This window comes from Cryptomeria japonica, unplaced genomic scaffold (assembly GCF_030272615.1).
Source record: "Cryptomeria japonica unplaced genomic scaffold, Sugi_1.0 HiC_scaffold_196, whole genome shotgun sequence".
NCBI classification, from domain to species: Eukaryota; Viridiplantae; Streptophyta; class Pinopsida; order Cupressales; family Cupressaceae; genus Cryptomeria; species Cryptomeria japonica.
In genome coordinates this window covers 9430-25596 of record NW_026729018.1, presented here as the reverse complement: position 1 = coordinate 25596, position 16167 = coordinate 9430, and the positions used below count along the sequence as shown (strand labels likewise).

General features: G+C 62.9%; 2 non-coding genes across 2 annotated transcripts; both read right to left on the bottom strand.

Annotated features, from left to right (window-relative positions):
• Positions 1-7804: 7804 nt before the first annotated feature.
• On the bottom strand, positions 7805-7923 carry LOC131868151 (5S ribosomal RNA). Its single transcript, XR_009366642.1, has one exon. It is a non-coding gene; the product is annotated as a 5S ribosomal RNA (ribosomal RNA).
• Positions 7924-15727: 7804 nt separating this feature from the next.
• On the bottom strand, positions 15728-15846 carry LOC131868139 (5S ribosomal RNA). The gene has a single exon (XR_009366631.1). It is a non-coding gene; the product is annotated as a 5S ribosomal RNA (ribosomal RNA).
• Positions 15847-16167: the final 321 nt, after the last annotated feature.

Genomic DNA, 16167 nt, shown 5'->3' with positions numbered 1-16167 from the left:
GTTATGAGCTTGTCGCAGTGTGTACTTAGCAAACCGCGACCCACGTGCGAATCCACCCCGGCCACCCACCCCCGTCGAGGTGCACACCCTCCCTCGCGAAGTGCGCCCCGTTCGCCAAGTGTGAGCCCTGCCCGGGTGCGCGCACCTTGCTAGGGCGTCGGGTGTGCACCCGGCCCGGCCTACGTGCGTGCACCTGGAGGGGGCGTCGTGTGCGTGCAGTGTCCCGTCTGCAACGCGGTGCCCACACACCACCTCGGGCGCAACGACCTGCGCTCACATGTGGGCCGAGTGCACCTTGGTGCATGTTCGGGGCGCCTCGGGTGCACGCTCGATCTTGCCCCGGTGCACCAAGGCGCTCGGTTTGCCCCGGGTGCGCACTTGGTGCAAGGTGGGCACCCAAAATAGGGATCAAGCACCAAAACACAAGTTTCGGGATGCAAAATGGGACCCAAGGACCACAAATGCGTTCCAAGACCCATGATGGGTCCACGAGAACAAAAATGTGTTCCGAGACTTAATAAACAAATATTGGGTTTTAGGAGAAGAAACATGCTCTGATGCCCAAAACGAGAATCGACCCCGAAAAGGCCACAGGCCAAAAGTGGGATGCGAGACAAAAAAAAATGGGACCCGAGGACCAAAATTGGGTTCCCAGGTCGAAGACAGGGCAACCGGACAAGAAACGACCTCTAAGGCTCGAAATGAGTCCCGACGACTAAAACTTGACAAGAAGCACCCATCAGGCACCCAACTCGACACCCATGGGATGCCGACCCACCCGGGCTTCCACCTAGCACACCTTGGCACCCACCCACCCTCGCACCCAACCTCGCACCCAACTTAGCACCTTTGAACCCACATTGGCACTCACCCTGACCCTGGCACCTTGGAACCCACATTGGCACTCACCTTGACCCTGGCACCCACCTTTGCACTCACCTTGGGACCCACCCTGGCTCCCACCTCGGCACCCACCCAGACACCCACCTTGGTTCCTTGGCACCCACCTTGGATCCTTGGCACCCACCCCGACACCCACCTTGGCACGCAACTTGGCTACTTGCCACCCACCTTGGCTCCTTGACGCCCACCCCGACAACCACCCCGTGACCTACCCTGGCTAGGGTTGGTGCACACCCACCCTGGTGCCCACCTTGGCACCCACCCTATGACCCACCTTGGCACGCACCTTAGTACCCACCCCGTTACCCACCCTAGGACCCACCCCGTGACCCACCTTGGCCAGGGTGGGTGCCTTGGTGCGCACAACTTGCCTGGGCTGCACACCAGGGCGGGCTCAAGATGGCACCCGCGTTCCGTTTTTTTCACTATCTTTCAAAACGGAAATTTTAAAATCTCATTTTTTTCTTTTTTTTGCCTTTTCTGGAAATTAGTGAAGGCAGCGCATCAAAGGTGCGCAATGCTGGTGCGAACCCGGGAGCGCTCCGATGTGTGCTCCAAGGTGCGGCGTGCACGAAGTCCGAGCCCGGTTTGCCCCGGGTGCGCACCTCGCGTGCACCTTCGCCGGGGTGAGCACCTTGGCTGGGTTGCGCGCCCTGGTGCGTACCAAGGAGCGCTCTGAAGTGTGCTCCAAGGTGCGGCGTGCACGAAGTCGGAGCCCGGTTTGCCCCGGGTGTGCACCTCGGGTGCGCACCTCGCGTGCACCTTCGCTGCGGTGGGCACCTTGGCTGGGTTGCGCGCCTTGGTGGGCACCATGCAGTGCACGAAGTCGGAGCCCGGTTTGCCCCGGGCGCGCACCTCCGCCAGGGTGGGCACCTTGGTGCGCACAACTTGCCTGGGCTGCGCATCAGGAAGGGCTCAAGATGGCACCCGCGTTCCGTTTTTTTCACTATCTTTCAGAACGGAAATTTTAAAATATCGTTTTTTTTTGCCTTTTCTGGAAATTAGTGAAGGCAGCGCATCAAAGGTGCGCAACGCTGGTGCGAACCTGGGAGCGCTCCGATGTGTGCTCCAAGGTGCGGCGTGCACGAAGTCGGAGCCCGGTTTGCCTCGGGTGCGCCCTGGTGGGCACCATGGTGCGCACCAAGGAGCGCTCCGAAGTGTGCTCCAAGGTGCGGCCTGCACGAAGTCGGAGCCCGGTTTGCCCCGGGTGTGCACCTCGGGTGGGCACCTTGGTGCGCATGCCTTGCCTGGGCTGCGCACCAGGGCGGGCTCAAGATGGCACCCGCGTTCCTTTTTTTTCACTATCTTTCAAAACGGAAATTTTAAAATCTCATTTTTTTTTGCCTTTTTCTGGAAATTAGTGAAGGCAGCGCATCAAAGGTGCGCACCTCGCTGCCCACCACGGTGCGCAACGCCGGTGGGCACCCGGGAGTGCTTCGAAGTGTGCTCCAAGGTGCTGCGTGCACGTTGTCGGAGCCCGGTTTGCCCCGGGTGCGCACCTCGCGTGCACCTTCGTCGGGGTGGGCACCTTGGCTTGGTTTGCCCCGGCTGCGCTCCGAAGCGGGGTTATTGGAGCGCCGCCTCTTTTTTTGTCGGAGCGTTTGGTGGGGTTTCTCGCATTGGCTCTTCCGAGGCCCGGTTGCCACCCTGGCGCGCACGAAGTCGGAAGTAGGGTTAATTGCCCGGGTGCGCACCTTTGCCAGGGTGGCACCTTACCTGGGCTGCGCACCAGGGCGGGCTCAAGATGGCACGCGCGTTCCGTTTTTTTCACTATCTTTCAAAACGGAAATTTTAAAATCTCCTTTTTTTTTTGCCTTTTCTGGAAATTAGTGAAGGCAGCGCATCAAAGGTGCGCACCTCGCTGCCCACCTTGGTGTGCTCTGAGGTGCGCACCCGGGAGCGCTACGAAGTGTGCTCCAAGGTGCGGCGTGCACGTTGTCGGAGCCCGGTTTGCCCCAGGTGCGCACCTCGCCTGCACCTTGGCCGGGGTGGGCACCTTGGCTGGGTTTGCCCAGGGTGCGCTCCGAAGCGGGGTTACTGGAGCGCCCCCTCTTTTTTTGTCAGAGAGTTTGGTGGGGTTTCTCGCATTGGCTCTTCCCAGGCCCGGTTGTTGGGTGCGCTCCCACCCTGGCGCGCGCGAAGTTGGAAGTTGGGTTAATTGCCCGGGCGCGCACCTTCGCCAGGGTGGGCACCTTGGTGCGCAAACCTTGGCTGGGCTGCGCACCAGGGCGGGCTCAAGATGGCACCAGCATTCCCTTTTTCTCACTATCTTTCAAAACGGAAATTTTAAAATCTCGTTTTTTTTTTGCCTTTTATGGAAATTAGTGAAGGCATCGCATCAAAGGTGCGCACCTCGCTGCCCACCTTGGTGTGCTCCGAGGTGCCCACCACGGTGCGCAACGCCGGTGCGAACCCGGGAGCGCCCCGATGTGTGCTCCAAGGTGCGGCGTGCACGAAGTCGGACCCCGGTTTGCCCCGGGTGCGCACCTCGCGTGCACCTTGGTGCGCACACCTTGGCTGGGTTGCGCGGCCTGGTGGGCACCATGGTGCGCACCAAGGAGCGCTCCGAAGTGTGCTCCAAGGTGCGGCGTGCACGAAGTCGGAGCCCGGTTTGCCCCGGGTGCGCACCTTCGCCGCGGTGGGCACCATGGCGTGCACGAAGTCGGAGCCCGGTTTGCCCCGGGTGCGCACCTCGCGTGCACCTTCGCCGGGGTGGGCACCTCGGCTGGGTTGCGCGCCCTGGTGCGCACCAAGGAGCGCTCTGAAGTGTGCTCCAAGGTGCGGCGTGCACGAAGTCGGAGCCCGGTTTGCCCCGGGTGTGCACCTCGCGTGCACCTTCGCTGCGGTGGGCACCTTGGCTGGGTTGCGCGCCTTGGTGGGCACCATGCAGTGCACGAAGTCGGAGCCCGGTTTGCCCCGGGCGCGCACCTCCGCCAGGGTGGGCACCTTGGTGCGCACAACTTGCCTGGGCTGCGCACCAGGAAGGGCTCAAGATGGCACCCGCGTTCCGTTTTTTTCACTATCTTTCAGAACGGAAATTTTAAAATATCGTTTTTTTTTGCCTTTTCTGGAAATTAGTGAAGGCAGCGCATCAAAGGTGCGCAACGCTGGTGCGAACCTGGGAGCGCTCCGATGTGTGCTCCAAGGTGCGGCGTGCACGAAGTCGGACCCCGGTTTGCCCCGGGTGCGCACCTCGCGTGCACCTTGGTGCGCACACCTTGGCTGGGTTGCGCGCCCTGGTGGGCACCATGGTGCGCACCAAGGAGCGCTCCGAAGTGTGCTCCAAGGTGCGGCGTGCACGAAGTCGGAGCCCGGTTTGCCCCGGGTGCGCACCTCGCGTGCACCTTCGCCGCGGTGGGCACCATGGCGTGCACGAAGTCGGAGCCCGGTTTGCCCCGGGTGCGCACCTCGCGTGCACCTTCGCCGGGGTGGGCACCTTAGTGTGCAGACCTTGGCTGGGTTGCGCGCCCTGGTGGGCACCATGGTGCGCACCAAGGAGCGCTCCGAAGTGTGCTCCAAGGTGCGGCCTGCACGAAGTCGGAGCCCGGTTTGCCCCGGGTGTGCACCTCGGGTGGGCACCTTGGTGCGCATGCCTTGCCTGGGCTGCGCACCAGGGCGGGCTCAAGATGGCACCCGCGTTCCTTTTTTTTCACTATCTTTCAAAACGGAAATTTTAAAATCTCATTTTTTTTTGCCTTTTTCTGGAAATTAGTGAAGGCAGCGCATCAAAGGTGCGCACCTCGCTGCCCACCACGGTGCGCAACGCCGGTGGGCACCCGGGAGTGCTTCGAAGTGTGCTCCAAGGTGCTGCGTGCACGTTGTCGGAGCCCGGTTTGCCCCGGGTGCGCACCTCGCGTGCACCTTCGTCGGGGTGGGCACCTTGGCTGGGTTTGCCCCGGCTGCGCTCCGAAGCGGGGTTATTGGAGCGCCGCCTCTTTTTTTGTCGGAGCGTTTGGTGGGGTTTCTCGCATTGGCTCTTCCGAGGCCCGGTTGCCACCCTGGCGCGCACGAAGTCGGAAGTAGGGTTAATTGCCCGGGTGCGCACCTTTGCCAGGGTGGGCACCTTACCTGGGCTGCGCACCAGGGCGGGCTCAAGATGGCACGCGCGTTCCGTTTTTTTCACTATCTTTCAAAACGGAAATTTTAAAATCTCCTTTTTTTTTTGCCTTTTCTGGAAATTAGTGAAGGCAGCGCATCAAAGGTGCGCACCTCGCTGCCCACCTTGGTGTGCTCTGAGGTGCGCACCCGGGAGCGCTACGAAGTGTGCTCCAAGGTGCGGCGTGCACGTTGTCGGAGCCCGGTTTGCCCCGGGTGCGCACCTCGCCTGCACCTTGGCCGGGGTGGGCACCTTGGCTGGGTTTGCCCAGGGTGCGCTCCGAAGCGGGGTTACTGGAGCGCCCCCTCTTTTTTTGTCAGAGCGTTTGGTGGGGTTTCTCGCATTGGCTCTTCCCAGGCCCGGTTGTTGGGTGCGCTCCCACCCTGGCGCGCGCGAAGTTGGAAGTTGGGTTAATTGCCCGGGCGCGCACCTTCGCCAGGGTGGGCACCTTGGTGCGCACACCTTGGCTGGGCTGCGCACCAGGGCGGGCTCAAGATGGCACCAGCATTCCCTTTTTCTCACTATCTTTCAAAACGGAAATTTTAAAATCTCGTTTTTTTTTTGCCTTTTATGGAAATTAGTGAAGGCATCGCATCAAAGGTGCGCACCTCGCTGCCCACCTTGGTGTGCTCCGAGGTGCCCACCACGGTGCGCAACGCCGGTGCGAACCCGGGAGCGCCCCGATGTGTGCTCCAAGGTGCGGCGTGCACGAAGTCGGACCCCGGTTTGCCCCGGGTGCGCACCTCGCGTGCACCTTGGTGCGCACACCTTGGCTGGGTTGCGCGGCCTGGTGGGCACCATGGTGCGCACCAAGGAGCGCTCCGAAGTGTGCTCCAAGGTGCGGCGTGCACGAAGTCGGAGCCCGGTTTGCCCCGGGTACGCACCTCGCGTGCACCTTCGCCGGGGTGGGCACCTCGGCTGGGTTGCGCGCCCTGGTGCGCACCAAGGAGCGCTCCGAAGTGTGCTCCAAGGTGCGGCGTGCACGAAGTCGGAGCCCGGTTTGCCCCGGGTGCGCACCTTCGCCGCGGTGCGCACCATGGCGTGCACGAAGTCGGAGCCCGGTTTGCCCCGGGTGCGCACCTCGCGTGCACCTTCGGCGGGGTTGCGCGCCCTGGTGGGCACCATGGTGCGCACCAAGGAGCGCTCCGAAGTGTGCTCCAAGGTGCGGCGTGCACGAAGTCGGAGCCCGGTTTGCCCCGGGTGCGCACCTCGCGTGCACCTTCGGCGGGGTTGCGCGCCCTGGTGGGCACCATGGTGCGCACCAAGGAGCGCTCCGAAGTGTGCTCCAAGGTGCGGCGTGCACGAAGTCGGAGCCCGGTTTGCCCCGGGTGCGCACCTCGCGTGCACCTTCGCCGCGGTGGGCACCATGGCGTGCACGAAGTCGGAGCCCGGTTTGCCCCGGGTGCGCACCTCGCGTGCACCTTCGCCGGGGTGGGCACCTCGGCTGGGTTGCGCGCCCTGGTGCGCACCAAGGAGCGCTCCGAAGTGTGCTCCAAGGTGCGGCGTGCACGAAGTCGGAGCCCGGTTTGCCCCGGGTGCGCACCTCGCGTGCACCTTCGCCAGGGTGGGCACCTCGGTGCGCACACCTTCTCAATGTTTTCTTGCCTTTTCTGGAAATTGGTGAAGGCAGCGCATCAAAGGTGCGCACCTCGGTGTGCTCCGAGGTGCGAACCCGAGAGCGCTCCGAGGTGCCCACGAAGTCGAAAGTCGGGTTAATTGCATTGTTTTCCCCGGGTGCGCTCCGAGGTGCGCAACATCGGCGCGCACCAAGGAGGGCTCCGAAGTGTGCTCCAAGGTGCGCACGATGGCGTGCACCTCTGGTGCGCACGATTCGGAGCTCGGTTTGACCGGGGTGCGCACACCTTGGCTGGGTTGCGCACCTTTTGTGCGCTCCAAGGTGCGCACGAAGTCGGAGCTCGGTTTGCCCCGGGTGCGCACCTTCGCCAGGGTGCGCACCTTGATGCGCACGCCTTGGCTGGGCTGCGCACCTTGGTGGGCGCCATGGTGCGCACCTTTCGTGCGCTCCAAGGTGCGCACGAAGTCGGAGCTCGGTTTGCCCCGGGTGCGCACCTTGGTGGGCGCCATGGTGCACTCCGAGGTGCCCAAGATTGGTGCGCACCAAGGAGCGCTCCGAAGTGCGCTCCAAGGTGCGCGCGAAGTCGAAAGTTGGGTTAATTGTCCGGTTTGCCTCGGGTGCGCACCTTGCGTGCACCTTCGCCAGGGTGGGCGCCTTGGTGCGCACACCTTGGCTGGGCTGCGCACACCTTGGCACCCGCGTTTCCTTCATTTTAAATTTTTTTTTTTTACAATCTCTCAAGTGGGAAATTCTATAATCTCAACTTTTTTTGCCTTTTCAGGAAACTTTTGAATGGAGCGCATCATTGGTGCGCTCCGAAGTGTGCTCCAAAGCTCTCTCCAGCTGCGTGCACCTGCCCCGGCCGCGCACCCGGCCCCGCCCAGCTTCGCTCACCTGTCCCGGGCGTCTGGTGCGGAACCTTAGAGTAAGAAACATCACCGTGCACCTTGGCCAACGTGCGCGACTCGACCGAGCGCGCACTGGCCGAGGTGCACACCGATTTCACCTGGGTGCGCGCGCAGCACCTCGGGCGCACCGGGGTGCGCGCACAACGCCCGGGTTGCACCGTGGCCTGTGTGCTCGGGGCGCCTCGGGTGCGCGCTCGGTGTCGCCCCCGCGCGCGCGGTAGTGCGGGCAGCGCACCCCGGCCCGGCCCGGCCCCGACGAGAACGCAAACGGGCAAAAGGTTTATTCAAATAGCATTGCGACGCCCGGCGAAAAACTAAAAAAGGGTGCAACACCGGGACTTCCCGGGAGGTCACCCATCCCAGTACTACTCCGGCCCAAGCGCGCTTAACTGCGGAGTTCTGATGGGATCCGGTGCACTAACGCTGGTATGATCGCACCCGTTATGAGCTTGTCGCAGTGTGTACTTAGCAAACCGCGACCCACGTGCGAATCCACCCCGGCCACCCACCCCCGTCGAGGTGCACACCCTCCCTCGCGAAGTGCGCCCCGTTCGCCAAGTGTGAGCCCTGCCCGGGTGCGCGCACCTTGCTAGGGCGTCGGGTGTGCACCCGGCCCGGCCTACGTGCGTGCACCTGGAGGGGGCGTCGTGTGCGTGCAGTGTCCCGTCTGCAACGCGGTGCCCACACACCACCTCGGGCGCAACGACCTGCGCTCACATGTGGGCCGAGTGCACCTTGGTGCATGTTCGGGGCGCCTCGGGTGCACGCTCGATCTTGCCCCGGTGCACCAAGGCGCTCGGTTTGCCCCGGGTGCGCACTTGGTGCAAGGTGGGCACCCAAAATAGGGATCAAGCACCAAAACACAAGTTTCGGGATGCAAAATGGGACCCAAGGACCACAAATGCGTTCCAAGACCCATGATGGGTCCACGAGAACAAAAATGTGTTCCGAGACTTAATAAACAAATATTGGGTTTTAGGAGAAGAAACATGCTCTGATGCCCAAAACGAGAATCGACCCCGAAAAGGCCACAGGCCAAAAGTGGGATGCGAGACAAAAAAAAATGGGACCCGAGGACCAAAATTGGGTTCCCAGGTCGAAGACAGGGCAACCGGACAAGAAACGACCTCTAAGGCTCGAAATGAGTCCCGACGACTAAAACTTGACAAGAAGCACCCATCAGGCACCCAACTCGACACCCATGGGATGCCGACCCACCCGGGCTTCCACCTAGCACACCTTGGCACCCACCCACCCTCGCACCCAACCTCGCACCCAACTTAGCACCTTTGAACCCACATTGGCACTCACCCTGACCCTGGCACCTTGGAACCCACATTGGCACTCACCTTGACCCTGGCACCCACCTTTGCACTCACCTTGGGACCCACCCTGGCTCCCACCTCGGCACCCACCCAGACACCCACCTTGGTTCCTTGGCACCCACCTTGGATCCTTGGCACCCACCCCGACACCCACCTTGGCACGCAACTTGGCTACTTGCCACCCACCTTGGCTCCTTGACGCCCACCCCGACAACCACCCCGTGACCTACCCTGGCTAGGGTTGGTGCACACCCACCCTGGTGCCCACCTTGGCACCCACCCTATGACCCACCTTGGCACGCACCTTAGTACCCACCCCGTTACCCACCCTAGGACCCACCCCGTGACCCACCTTGGCCAGGGTGGGTGCCTTGGTGCGCACAACTTGCCTGGGCTGCACACCAGGGCGGGCTCAAGATGGCACCCGCGTTCCGTTTTTTTCACTATCTTTCAAAACGGAAATTTTAAAATCTCATTTTTTTCTTTTTTTTGCCTTTTCTGGAAATTAGTGAAGGCAGCGCATCAAAGGTGCGCAATGCTGGTGCGAACCCGGGAGCGCTCCGATGTGTGCTCCAAGGTGCGGCGTGCACGAAGTCCGAGCCCGGTTTGCCCCGGGTGCGCACCTCGCGTGCACCTTCGCCGGGGTGAGCACCTTGGCTGGGTTGCGCGCCCTGGTGCGTACCAAGGAGCGCTCTGAAGTGTGCTCCAAGGTGCGGCGTGCACGAAGTCGGAGCCCGGTTTGCCCCGGGTGTGCACCTCGGGTGCGCACCTCGCGTGCACCTTCGCTGCGGTGGGCACCTTGGCTGGGTTGCGCGCCTTGGTGGGCACCATGCAGTGCACGAAGTCGGAGCCCGGTTTGCCCCGGGCGCGCACCTCCGCCAGGGTGGGCACCTTGGTGCGCACAACTTGCCTGGGCTGCGCATCAGGAAGGGCTCAAGATGGCACCCGCGTTCCGTTTTTTTCACTATCTTTCAGAACGGAAATTTTAAAATATCGTTTTTTTTTGCCTTTTCTGGAAATTAGTGAAGGCAGCGCATCAAAGGTGCGCAACGCTGGTGCGAACCTGGGAGCGCTCCGATGTGTGCTCCAAGGTGCGGCGTGCACGAAGTCGGAGCCCGGTTTGCCTCGGGTGCGCCCTGGTGGGCACCATGGTGCGCACCAAGGAGCGCTCCGAAGTGTGCTCCAAGGTGCGGCCTGCACGAAGTCGGAGCCCGGTTTGCCCCGGGTGTGCACCTCGGGTGGGCACCTTGGTGCGCATGCCTTGCCTGGGCTGCGCACCAGGGCGGGCTCAAGATGGCACCCGCGTTCCTTTTTTTTCACTATCTTTCAAAACGGAAATTTTAAAATCTCATTTTTTTTTGCCTTTTTCTGGAAATTAGTGAAGGCAGCGCATCAAAGGTGCGCACCTCGCTGCCCACCACGGTGCGCAACGCCGGTGGGCACCCGGGAGTGCTTCGAAGTGTGCTCCAAGGTGCTGCGTGCACGTTGTCGGAGCCCGGTTTGCCCCGGGTGCGCACCTCGCGTGCACCTTCGTCGGGGTGGGCACCTTGGCTTGGTTTGCCCCGGCTGCGCTCCGAAGCGGGGTTATTGGAGCGCCGCCTCTTTTTTTGTCGGAGCGTTTGGTGGGGTTTCTCGCATTGGCTCTTCCGAGGCCCGGTTGCCACCCTGGCGCGCACGAAGTCGGAAGTAGGGTTAATTGCCCGGGTGCGCACCTTTGCCAGGGTGGCACCTTACCTGGGCTGCGCACCAGGGCGGGCTCAAGATGGCACGCGCGTTCCGTTTTTTTCACTATCTTTCAAAACGGAAATTTTAAAATCTCCTTTTTTTTTTGCCTTTTCTGGAAATTAGTGAAGGCAGCGCATCAAAGGTGCGCACCTCGCTGCCCACCTTGGTGTGCTCTGAGGTGCGCACCCGGGAGCGCTACGAAGTGTGCTCCAAGGTGCGGCGTGCACGTTGTCGGAGCCCGGTTTGCCCCGGGTGCGCACCTCGCCTGCACCTTGGCCGGGGTGGGCACCTTGGCTGGGTTTGCCCAGGGTGCGCTCCGAAGCGGGGTTACTGGAGCGCCCCCTCTTTTTTTGTCAGAGAGTTTGGTGGGGTTTCTCGCATTGGCTCTTCCCAGGCCCGGTTGTTGGGTGCGCTCCCACCCTGGCGCGCGCGAAGTTGGAAGTTGGGTTAATTGCCCGGGCGCGCACCTTCGCCAGGGTGGGCACCTTGGTGCGCAAACCTTGGCTGGGCTGCGCACCAGGGCGGGCTCAAGATGGCACCAGCATTCCCTTTTTCTCACTATCTTTCAAAACGGAAATTTTAAAATCTCGTTTTTTTTTTGCCTTTTATGGAAATTAGTGAAGGCATCGCATCAAAGGTGCGCACCTCGCTGCCCACCTTGGTGTGCTCCGAGGTGCCCACCACGGTGCGCAACGCCGGTGCGAACCCGGGAGCGCCCCGATGTGTGCTCCAAGGTGCGGCGTGCACGAAGTCGGACCCCGGTTTGCCCCGGGTGCGCACCTCGCGTGCACCTTGGTGCGCACACCTTGGCTGGGTTGCGCGGCCTGGTGGGCACCATGGTGCGCACCAAGGAGCGCTCCGAAGTGTGCTCCAAGGTGCGGCGTGCACGAAGTCGGAGCCCGGTTTGCCCCGGGTGCGCACCTTCGCCGCGGTGGGCACCATGGCGTGCACGAAGTCGGAGCCCGGTTTGCCCCGGGTGCGCACCTCGCGTGCACCTTCGCCGGGGTGGGCACCTCGGCTGGGTTGCGCGCCCTGGTGCGCACCAAGGAGCGCTCTGAAGTGTGCTCCAAGGTGCGGCGTGCACGAAGTCGGAGCCCGGTTTGCCCCGGGTGTGCACCTCGCGTGCACCTTCGCTGCGGTGGGCACCTTGGCTGGGTTGCGCGCCTTGGTGGGCACCATGCAGTGCACGAAGTCGGAGCCCGGTTTGCCCCGGGCGCGCACCTCGCCAGGGTGGGCACCTTGGTGCGCACAACTTGCCTGGGCTGCGCACCAGGAAGGGCTCAAGATGGCACCCGCGTTCCGTTTTTTTCACTATCTTTCAGAACGGAAATTTTAAAATATCGTTTTTTTTTGCCTTTTCTGGAAATTAGTGAAGGCAGCGCATCAAAGGTGCGCAACGCTGGTGCGAACCTGGGAGCGCTCCGATGTGTGCTCCAAGGTGCGGCGTGCACGAAGTCGGACCCCGGTTTGCCCCGGGTGCGCACCTCGCGTGCACCTTGGTGCGCACACCTTGGCTGGGTTGCGCGCCCTGGTGGGCACCATGGTGCGCACCAAGGAGCGCTCCGAAGTGTGCTCCAAGGTGCGGCGTGCACGAAGTCGGAGCCCGGTTTGCCCCGGGTGCGCACCTCGCGTGCACCTTCGCCGCGGTGGGCACCATGGCGTGCACGAAGTCGGAGCCCGGTTTGCCCCGGGTGCGCACCTCGCGTGCACCTTCGCCGGGGTGGGCACCTTAGTGTGCAGACCTTGGCTGGGTTGCGCGCCCTGGTGGGCACCATGGTGCGCACCAAGGAGCGCTCCGAAGTGTGCTCCAAGGTGCGGCCTGCACGAAGTCGGAGCCCGGTTTGCCCCGGGTGTGCACCTCGGGTGGGCACCTTGGTGCGCATGCCTTGCCTGGGCTGCGCACCAGGGCGGGCTCAAGATGGCACCCGCGTTCCTTTTTTTTCACTATCTTTCAAAACGGAAATTTTAAAATCTCATTTTTTTTTGCCTTTTTCTGGAAATTAGTGAAGGCAGCGCATCAAAGGTGCGCACCTCGCTGCCCACCACGGTGCGCAACGCCGGTGGGCACCCGGGAGTGCTTCGAAGTGTGCTCCAAGGTGCTGCGTGCACGTTGTCGGAGCCCGGTTTGCCCCGGGTGCGCACCTCGCGTGCACCTTCGTCGGGGTGGGCACCTTGGCTGGGTTTGCCCCGGCTGCGCTCCGAAGCGGGGTTATTGGAGCGCCGCCTCTTTTTTTGTCGGAGCGTTTGGTGGGGTTTCTCGCATTGGCTCTTCCGAGGCCCGGTTGCCACCCTGGCGCGCACGAAGTCGGAAGTAGGGTTAATTGCCCGGGTGCGCACCTTTGCCAGGGTGGGCACCTTACCTGGGCTGCGCACCAGGGCGGGCTCAAGATGGCACGCGCGTTCCGTTTTTTTCACTATCTTTCAAAACGGAAATTTTAAAATCTCCTTTTTTTTTTGCCTTTTCTGGAAATTAGTGAAGGCAGCGCATCAAAGGTGCGCACCTCGCTGCCCACCTTGGTGTGCTCTGAGGTGCGCACCCGGGAGCGCTACGAAGTGTGCTCCAAGGTGCGGCGTGCACGTTGTCGGAGCCCGGTTTGCCCCGGGTGCGCACCTCGCCTGCACCTTGGCCGGGGTGGGCACCTTGGCTGGGTTTGCCCAGGGTGCGCTCCGAAGCGGGGTTACTGGAGCGCCCCCTCTTTTTTTGTCAGAGCGTTTGGTGGGGTTTCTCGCATTGGCTCTTCCCAGGCCCGGTTGTTGGGTGCGCTCCCACCCTGGCGCGCGCGAAGTTGGAAGTTGGGTTAATTGCCCGGGCGCGCACCTTCGCCAGGGTGGGCACCTTGGTGCGCACACCTTGGCTGGGCTGCACACCAGGGCGGGCTCAAGATGGCACCAGCATTCCCTTTTTCTCACTATCTTTCAAAACGGAAATTTTAAAATCTCGTTTTTTTTTTGCCTTTTATGGAAATTAGTGAAGGCATCGCATCAAAGGTGCGCACCTCGCTGCCCACCTTGGTGTGCTCCGAGGTGCCCACCACGGTGCGCAACGCCGGTGCGAACCCGGGAGCGCCCCGATGTGTGCTCCAAGGTGCGGCGTGCACGAAGTCGGACCCCGGTTTGCCCCGGGTGCGCACCTCGCGTGCACCTTGGTGCGCACACCTTGGCTGGGTTGCGCGGCCTGGTGGGCACCATGGTGCGCACCAAGGAGCGCTCCGAAGTGTGCTCCAAGGTGCGGCGTGCACGAAGTCGGAGCCCGGTTTGCCCCGGGTACGCACCTCGCGTGCACCTTCGCCGGGGTGGGCACCTCGGCTGGGTTGCGCGCCCTGGTGCGCACCAAGGAGCGCTCCGAAGTGTGCTCCAAGGTGCGGCGTGCACGAAGTCGGAGCCCGGTTTGCCCCGGGTGCGCACCTTCGCCGCGGTGCGCACCATGGCGTGCACGAAGTCGGAGCCCGGTTTGCCCCGGGTGCGCACCTCGCGTGCACCTTCGGCGGGGTTGCGCGCCCTGGTGGGCACCATGGTGCGCACCAAGGAGCGCTCCGAAGTGTGCTCCAAGGTGCGGCGTGCACGAAGTCGGAGCCCGGTTTGCCCCGGGTGCGCACCTCGCGTGCACCTTCGGCGGGGTTGCGCGCCCTGGTGGGCACCATGGTGCGCACCAAGGAGCGCTCCGAAGTGTGCTCCAAGGTGCGGCGTGCACGAAGTCGGAGCCCGGTTTGCCCCGGGTGCGCACCTCGCGTGCACCTTCGCCGCGGTGGGCACCATGGCGTGCACGAAGTCGGAGCCCGGTTTGCCCCGGGTGCGCACCTCGCGTGCACCTTCGCCGGGGTGGGCACCTCGGCTGGGTTGCGCGCCCTGGTGCGCACCAAGGAGCGCTCCGAAGTGTGCTCCAAGGTGCGGCGTGCACGAAGTCGGAGCCCGGTTTGCCCCGGGTGCGCACCTCGCGTGCACCTTCGCCAGGGTGGGCACCTCGGTGCGCACACCTTCTCAATGTTTTCTTGCCTTTTCTGGAAATTGGTGAAGGCAGCGCATCAAAGGTGCGCACCTCGGTGTGCTCCGAGGTGCGAACCCGAGAGCGCTCCGAGGTGCCCACGAAGTCGAAAGTCGGGTTAATTGCATTGTTTTCCCCGGGTGCGCTCCGAGGTGCGCAACATCGGCGCGCACCAAGGAGGGCTCCGAAGTGTGCTCCAAGGTGCGCACGATGGCGTGCACCTCTGGTGCGCACGATTCGGAGCTCGGTTTGACCGGGGTGCGCACACCTTGGCTGGGTTGCGCACCTTTTGTGCGCTCCAAGGTGCGCACGAAGTCGGAGCTCGGTTTGCCCCGGGTGCGCACCTTCGCCAGGGTGCGCACCTTGATGCGCACGCCTTGGCTGGGCTGCGCACCTTGGTGGGCGCCATGGTGCGCACCTTTCGTGCGCTCCAAGGTGCGCACGAAGTCGGAGCTCGGTTTGCCCCGGGTGCGCACCTTGGTGGGCGCCATGGTGCACTCCGAGGTGCCCAAGATTGGTGCGCACCAAGGAGCGCTCCGAAGTGCGCTCCAAGGTGCGCGCGAAGTCGAAAGTTGGGTTAATTGTCCGGTTTGCCTCGGGTGCGCACCTTGCGTGCACCTTCGCCAGGGTGGGCGCCTTGGTGCGCACACCTTGGCTGGGCTGCGCACACCTTGGCACCCGCGTTTCCTTCATTTTAAATTTTTTTTTTTTACAATCTCTCAAGTGGGAAATTCTATAATCTCAACTTTTTTTGCCTTTTCAGGAAACTTTTGAATGGAGCGCATCATTGGTGCGCTCCGAAGTGTGCTCCAAAGCTCTCTCCAGCTGCGTGCACCTGCCCCGGCCGCGCACCCGGCCCCGCCCAGCTTCGCTCACCTGTCCCGGGCGTCTGGTGCGGAACCTTAGAGTAAGAAACATCACCGTGCACCTTGGCCAACGTGCGCGACTCGACCGAGCGCGCACTGGCCGAGGTGCACACCGATTTCACCTGGGTGCGCGCGCAGCACCTCGGGCGCACCGGGGTGCGCGCACAACGCCCGGGTTGCACCGTGGCCTGTGTGCTCGGGGCGCCTCGGGTGCGCGCTCGGTGTCGCCCCCCGCGCGCGCGGTAGTGCGGGCAGCGCACCCCGGCCCGGCCCGGCCCCGACGAGAACGCAAACGGGCAAAAGGTTTATTCAAATAGCATTGCGACGCCCGGCGAAAAACTAAAAAAGGGTGCAACACCGGGACTTCCCGGGAGGTCACCCATCCCAGTACTACTCCGGCCCAAGCGCGCTTAACTGCGGAGTTCTGATGGGATCCGGTGCACTAACGCTGGTATGATCGCACCCGTTATGAGCTTGTCGCAGTGTGTACTTAGCAAACCGCGACCCACGTGCGAATCCACCCCGGCCACCCACCCCCGTCGAGGTGCACACCCTCCCTCGCGAAGTGCGCCCCGTTCGCCAAGTGTGAGCCCTGCCCGGGTGCGCGCACCTTGCTAGGGCGTCGGGTGTGCACCCGGCCCGGCCTACGTGCGTGCACCTGGAGGGGGCGTCGTGTGCGTGCAGTGTCCCGTCTGCAACGCGGTGCCCACACACCACCTCGGGCGCAACGACCTGCGCTCACATGTGGGCCGAGTGCACCTTGGTGCATGTTCGGGGCGCCTCGGG